Genomic DNA, 7854 nt, shown 5'->3' with positions numbered 1-7854 from the left:
GCTGCTCTTTGAGGTAACATGCTCTGTGAATTACTCACTGTGCAACCTCATCCGACTGGTGTCACTGTTTTCTGTGAGGAAAATGGTCTGTGTATTACCATGCGTGGCCACAATGCTCTCCGGTAATCCCTGAAAGAATTGCTCTGTGGCTTACCCTGTTGGCCAATGGTGTCACTGTTGCTGTCTTGGGATATTCTTAGTGTATTAACCCTGCATGCCACACGGTGCACTGTTACTCCATGTAGGAAATGCTATGTGCTTACTGCATGGCCAAAGGGTGTCACTGTTGCCTCCATGAGAGAAACGCTCTCTGCATTATCGCACGTGGCCACAGGTGTCATCTTGCTTCTGTAGGAAATTCTCTGTGCATTAACCCGCATGGCCACACGGTTCACTGTTGCCTGTGAGTGAAATGTCTGACCATGACCCTCTGCGTGGCAACATGGTGTCACTGATGCTCTGTGAGGGAAATTCTCTGTGCATTACCCGTGTGGCGAAACGGTGTCAGTGTGGCTCTGTGAAGAGAAGGTCTGTGCATTACCCCACGTGGCCACAGGGTATCACTCTTGCTCGTGTGAGGGAAATGCCTCTGTGCATTACCCTGCGTGGCCACATGTCTCCCGGTGATCACGAAAGAATTGCTCTGTTGCATTACCCTGAGTGGCCACATGTGTACTGTTACTCTGTTGGGGATATTCTTATGTGATTACATGCATGAGTGACACCCTGTGGGCATGCGGAGTAATGCACAGAGCATTTCCTGCATCAAGCAACAGTGACATCCTGTGGCCACGCAGGTTAATGCACAAGGAATATCTCCCACAGAGCAACAGGTGTTAGGGGCCCCTGGAAATGGGGTTTTGGGGCCCCTAGGGTTATATATATATATATATATATAATCTCCATGAATGAGGGTATATTCTACAGGTTTCTGACCCTGTGTGTGTATGGGAGTGAATGGGTATATATAGAAATATAAAATCATAAGACTGGACGAGATCTCGGGAAGTCATCTAGTCCAGTCCCCTACACTCATGGCAGGACTAAGGGATAGATCAGTGGTTTGAGCATTGACCTGCTAAACCCAAGGTTGGGATTTCAGTCCTTGAGGGGGTGATCTGGGGCAAAAACCTATCTGGGGATTGGTCCCCCTTTCTGCAGGGGGTTGGAGTAAATAGTCCCTTTCAACCCTGATAGTCTATGATTAGACCATCCCTGACAGCATTTGTCTTGTCTGCTCTTTCTCAGCTGGGCTCTCTAACCAATAAGCGTACACAGATTGCTTTGTATGTGTGGGTGTAGACAGCTAAGATCATGTATGCCAGGGTTCTCCTACCCATTCTGTCCAGGTATGAGAACACCTCTTCACCCCAGCGTGTTGAGCAGTGAATATGATGAGGCAGGATTAAACTTTCATTTACTGGTGCTTTTCTTGCTCTGTGTGTGTCCCAAACGGTGCATCTCAGGAACATGGTAGGCAGGCACCATAAGCAGTGTGTGCTTGCTGTACTGGGAGTCACCACAGGAGTGTGGGGGAGGGGCTGCTTGCATGTAAGAATGGGTCTGTATGCGCCCCTAGATGAATGTGGGGCTGTGCATGTGAATGGGTGTTTGTATTGTTTGGAATAATTTAGTTGGGGATTGGTCCTGCTTTGAGCAGGGGGTTGGACTAGATGACTTCCTGAGGTCCCCTTCCAACCCTGATAGTCTATGATTCTAAAGAAAAGCCTCCAGGCTGGCTCTGAAGACAGCAGGAGCTGGAGAAAGCACCACTTCCCTGAAGAGTTTGTTGCAATGTTACTCACCCTCACTGTTAAAAAGGAGTGTCTTTTTTCTGATTTGAATTTGTCTGGCTTTAACTTTTAGCCATTAGTTCTTGTTCTGCCTTTTCCCACTTGTGTAAAGACCCCTTTAGCATGTAATCTATTCTCCTGACAAAGTTATTTATACAACATAGTCAAGTGATCTTGATCTTTTTAAATTGCTAATAGAGTGAGCCTTTAAGTCTCCCACTGTCCAGTATTTTCTCCAACCCTTGAATCATTTTTGTGGCTTTTCTCTGCACACCAGTACTAGACACAGCATTCCAGTTTCAGTCATGCCAGTGCCACATATAGAGGTAAAATCACCTCCTGATCCTTCTCCCCTATTTGTATATCCCAAGATCACTTTAGGTTGTGCCACAGCTTCACGCTGGGAACTCATGTTCAGTTGCTTGTCCTGTATGACCCCTAAATCCTTTTCAGGGTCACTGCTTTCCAGCACACAGCAATTCATGCTGTAGGAATGGTTTCCATTCTTTAGTCTTGGAGGTTTGACCTTGCATTTGGCTGTATTAAGAGACATTATGTTTGAATAGGCCCTGTCATAAACAGATAGCTAAGGGTTAATGTTTCTTTCACCTGTAAAGGTTAACAAAGGGAATGTTTGGGTGTGTGTCCCTTTTGTCTCTCTCTCTCTGTTCTCCAGTCTGTCTCTCAGCTATCTTCCTATCTTCAAGCTTCTAATCTTCAGTTTCCTAGTTGTAAGTACAAAGGTAGAAAAGACAGTAAGCTGTTATTGTTTTTTTTGTATTTACATGTGTGTAGTTGCTGGACTGGTTTAAATTGGCTATCTTTTGAATCAGACTGTTTATTCCTATTTTCTTATAAGCAACAGCCCTGTATTGATTCTTGAATGCAGAGTTTAGATTATATGTATTTTCTTTCTTTTTATATAAAGTTTCTTTAAACCTGTTTGAGTTTTTCTCTGGTTAGGCTAAGGAACGAAGGGAGGGGAAGCTCTTTGTGTTAGCTTGACTAGATATGAATCTGCATGCCTCTGGGTGAGGGGAGAGACTCTTAATCTCTCTGGGTTTGTGTTTCAAGGAATTGAGCGGGGAAAATCTGGGGGAGGTAAAGAGAGGGAAGGGAAGTGGGTTATTTCCCTTTGTTGTAGACTCATGGCCCCTGAGCCTTGGGGGTTCCCCAGGGAAGGTTTTGGGGAGACCAGAGTGAGCCAAACACTGGAAATTTTGGCTGGTGGCAGCGATATCAGATCTAAGCTGGTAATTAAGTTTAGAGGGTTCATGTTAGCTTCTCAGGTTATGAACGCTAAGGTTCAAATTTGAGTAGGAAGCTACGACAGGCCCAAGTTACCCAGAACCAGGGGCGGCTCTATGTATTCTATTATCAGAGGGGTAGCCATGTTAGCCTGTATCTGTAAAAGCAGCAAAGAGTCCTGTGGCACCTTATAGACTAACAGATGTATTGGAGCATGAGCTTTCATGGGTGAATACCCACTTTGTCAGATGCATTCTATATATTTCTGCCTCCCCAAGCACAGCAGTCAGGCAGTCTTTGGTGGCATGCCTGTGGGAGGTCTGTCGGTCCCGTGCCTTTGGCATACCCACCGCTGAATTGCCGCTGAAGTCATAGCACCAGCGGACCTTCAGCAGGCATGCCGCTGAAGGTGGCCTGACTTACCCCCCTCACAGCAGCCAGCAGGCATCCCCCGCCTCCTCCCGCGGCTTGCCGCCCCAGGCACATGCTTCGTGCGCTGATGCCTGGAGCCACCCCTGCCCAGAATGCTCTGTGCAACTGTCATGTCCTCATGATTATTTGCTGCCCCCCAGGTAGAGGGATAGCTCAGTGGTTTGAGTGTTAGCTTGCTAAACCCAGAGTTGTAAGTTCTATCCTTGAGGGGACCATTTGGGATAAAAATCTGTCTGGGGATTGGTCCTGTTTTGAGCAGGGGGTTAGACTAGATGAGGTCCCTTCCAACCCTGATATTTTATGGCTCCACCACTCTCTGTGTCAGTCACAAATATTATTAGCAGAGATTGTACATTTACTTTCAGATTAGTCTTGGGCCTATACCTCCCTCTGCAAATCCCCTAGAAGCACCCACATTTAATGATGATTCCTCATTGACAGCACCTTTTTGAGATCTGTCCATTAGCCAGCTCTTAATGAATTTTACATGTGTTTTATTGCTCGTTTTTTAATCAAAATGTTATGCAGTACTAAGTCAAATGCCTTGCAAAAGTCTAAGTACATTACATCTACTGGGTTACCTCTATCATCCAGACTTCTTATCGCATCACAGAATGAAATCAGGTTTGTTTGACAAGATGTATTCTCCATGAAACCATGCTAAGTGGCATTAATTATAGTCCCACCCTTTAATTCTTTATTGATTGGATCCTATATCAGCTCTGCCATTATTTTGTCTGGGGCTGATGTCAGGCTAACCGTCCTATAGTTACCTGGGTCTACCTGCATGCTCCTTTTTAAATATTGACACAATGTAAGCACTTTCCCAGTTGTCTGGAATTTCCCCTGTATTCCAAGTTTTATTAAAAATTAACACCGGGGGCAAGAGGTCTCCTTAGGCAATCCTGTGAGAACTGTTTATCCCTAGCAGATATTGTTTAATATCCTCATTAGTTACTAATGGACTGGAAAGTACATCATCATCCTCTTGTAATATGGGTATATTGTCCTCCTTCTTTCCAAATGCAGCACAGAAATATTTATTGAACACTTCTGCCTTTTCTGCATCATTTCTACAGGCCCTAGCACAAAGGCATCCTGACCCATGACCAGGGCTCCTAGTCACTATGATAATAACAATAATAATAAACAAAATTATTTGTAACAAGTTTACCATAATTGGACCATACCATTTCTAGGGTTTCTTTTGTTCTTGATATTCTTTTGAAAATCCTTCTTATTGTCCTTAACTCTGACAGCCATGGATTTTTCCCTGATATTTGTAGCTTCTCTTATCAATTTTCTAGACTGCATAATTTTCAGCTTATATTGATTGCCATCTACTTTTTGTTGTTGTTGTATATAGTTTTATATTCCTAATTGCTGCCTTCATTTCCACCCCCTAACCAGGAGAGGCTCTTAAACAAAAGGTCATCTTCTTTCGTGATGATGAAATTATGGCTTTTTGGCCATCTAATAAGCCCCTCTTAAACAATTTGCCCTCCCAATTTTCATTCTTATTTTTCTGTCTAAATATTTCCTCTCAATCAATTTTGCTCAAAATTTTCATCAGCATTGGGAAATTAGTCCTTAATAAGCACCAAGTACTTATAGTGGTTAGGACTGTCCTCTATTTTCACATAACAAAGCTGATCATGTCATGATCAATGGTTCCTAAGAGAGCAACAACTTTCAGCTCAGTGATCAGTTCATGCTTATCTCTCATAGTGAGGTCCTATGCTGGGTGCAATGAGTTTGGTATTAGAAAATCATTTCTAATTTTTAGAAACTCCAATGATGTTTTACTACTAGCCGTGAGACCTCCGGCATGTCACTCAAATTGGAGTCATCCATGATAACAAAATTTCTGGTCCACGCGTTACAGATTGGTGCTTAAGGAACAATACGTCGTGTCCTTTAGTTAGATTCAGTGGTCATTCCAATCCTGGCTTTTCAATAATGCCAATTATAGCCATTTCCCCTCAGCAATGATAAATTCTAATTATTCTTTCCTGTTACCTAGACTCTTATCACTGTATATAAGCAATTAAATGATGTTCAGTGTGTCACAGCACCCTGAGTTTGAGTTCCATTTGTTCTGCTTTTGTCCCCTTAGCTTCCTTCTATTACATTGTTAGTTTAACACCCTCCTAGTATCTCCAGCTAGTCTCCAGCCAGGTTACCACCGCCCCCAGAGATGCAGGCAGTCCTGTTCGTTCAGCCCCATCCCACTGGAATATGCCCCAGTGTTCCACAAAACCAGAACTTTCACCTTCACACCAGCCTCATGGCCAGTGGTTCACCTCCAGCATGTTCTGCCTTCTGTTCCTGGGATCAGAAGAATGACAAAGATCACTTGGACTTTCCTCTTCTTCAGTTCTCCTTTGAGATTCCTGAAGTCTTTGATATCTGTGGAGTTCCCTGTGATGCCCTCTTGCTGGTTCCAATGTCCATCACCCTGTTGGAGACTTGCCAGCCACTTGCAAAAACCACCCAATCTTGCAGTGACCTCTTGTGTCTTTACTCCAGGGAACAGCACACCCTGCTGCTGTCCTTATGTCTCTTGCTGAATTCTCTGTCCATTCTTCTTAATACCGAGTTACCAAGGATTGTCTATCTGCCTAGGGGGTTCCAGGACCCATCTTGGGCATCCTTGTGGTATGACAGAAGTAGCTGCCCTCTAAGCCCTGCAGTTCTCCATTCTCGGTCGCTGCCTCGCTGTGTGGTGGTGACTTCACACTTGCAGCCAAGTTCTCTTTCCTCTGGTGGTTACAAGCAGGCAGGGAGGGGTGGGGAAGTGGCTGGAGGCCGGGAGGGTGTGCCTGTTTGTATGTGAAGTTTGAACTCCCCATCTGTGCCTGGGGTGGAGGGGGAAGAGACCTTGCCAGTAGTTTCCCCAGGAATTGAAATTGGGGGGCTGTTCGAATTTACAGAGGGGGTGTCAGGGCCAATGAGATATATAAAAAAGATATGAATAAAGTAAATATTTTGTTAGGATAATGCAAATTTAACATAATGCAAGTTACACATAATAGGTCTAGATTTCTAAAAAATATATAATTTTTTTAAATGTATTTAATTTAAATTGACTTTTGAAAAGTAAGCCATCATGGGATAAGAGGGAAGTCCTCTCATGGATCAGTAACTGGTTAAAATATGGGAAACAAAGGGTAGGAATAAATTATCCGTTTTCAGAATGGAGAGAGATAAATAGTGGTATCTCAAAGCGGACTCCATCATAGACCTAATCACATCAGCCACGCCATCAGGGCTCGTTCACCTGCACATCTACCATTGATATATGCCATCATGTGCAGCATTGTCCCTCTGCCATGTACTTGGCCAAACTGGATATCTCTATGCAAAAAGAATAATGGGATGCAAATCAGAGTCAAGAATTATACATTCAAACACCAGTAGAGACACTTCAACCTCTCTGGCCATTCAGTAACAGATTAAAGGTGCAATTTGCAACAGAAAAGCTTCAAAAACAGACTCCAAAAGAAACTGCTGAACTCAATTAATATGCAAACTAGATACAATCAATTTTAGGCTAAATAGAGACTGGGAATGGCTGAACCATTACACCCATTGAATCTATTCCCCATGTTAAGTATCCTCACACCTTCTTGTCAAACTATCTTAAATGGGTCATCTTGATTATCACTACAAAAATTTTCTCTCCTGCGTGAGAATAGCTCATCTTAATTATTAGCCTTTTAGAGTTGGTTGGGCAACTCCCACCATTTCATGTTCTCTGTATGTCTATATATTTCTCCTCACTATATGTTCCATTCTATACATATCGATGATGGGCTGTAGCCCACAAAAGCTTATGCTCAAATAAATGTGCTAGTCTCTAATCAAATACGCCTGTTCTTTTGTGATACAAGACTAACACGGCTGCTACTCTGAAACATGCCAAATTTAGTACGACTGTTGGAAATTTGATTGAAACTGAACTTTAATACATACTTTAAAAGCATGTACAGTGTATGATAAATATATATATCTGAAAAAGTATAATAGATTTCAAAAGTATGAACATAGACTAGCTTCCTTATACAGCTGGTTTTTATGACAATGTCAGTGCATTCATTTGGTAATGTTTGGCCAACTTAATAATTTCAACTGATGATTTGTAAGCAAAGCCTAAATGAGCTCTCCCTGACAGCTAGTGATGAGCTGGAGGCTTGGGGAAAGGCTTCAGGATCAGATTGTATTACATTCACACTAATCTACCTAGTATCCAACAAACAGAGCTGTGTTCTCAAGTGATAGATTTTGGCTGGCGGTTGGGTTACAAATCACTTGAATGCAGGGTGCGGGAAATGAAATGTTGTTCTTACTTATGAGTAAAGGTCAGTAGAACTGTACTTAA

This window comes from Chelonoidis abingdonii, chromosome 8 (assembly GCF_003597395.2).
Source record: "Chelonoidis abingdonii isolate Lonesome George chromosome 8, CheloAbing_2.0, whole genome shotgun sequence".
NCBI lineage: Eukaryota > Metazoa > Chordata > Testudines > Testudinidae > Chelonoidis > Chelonoidis abingdonii.
The sequence above is the reverse complement of the archived record's forward strand: the minus strand, read 5'-3'. Positions refer to the sequence as shown.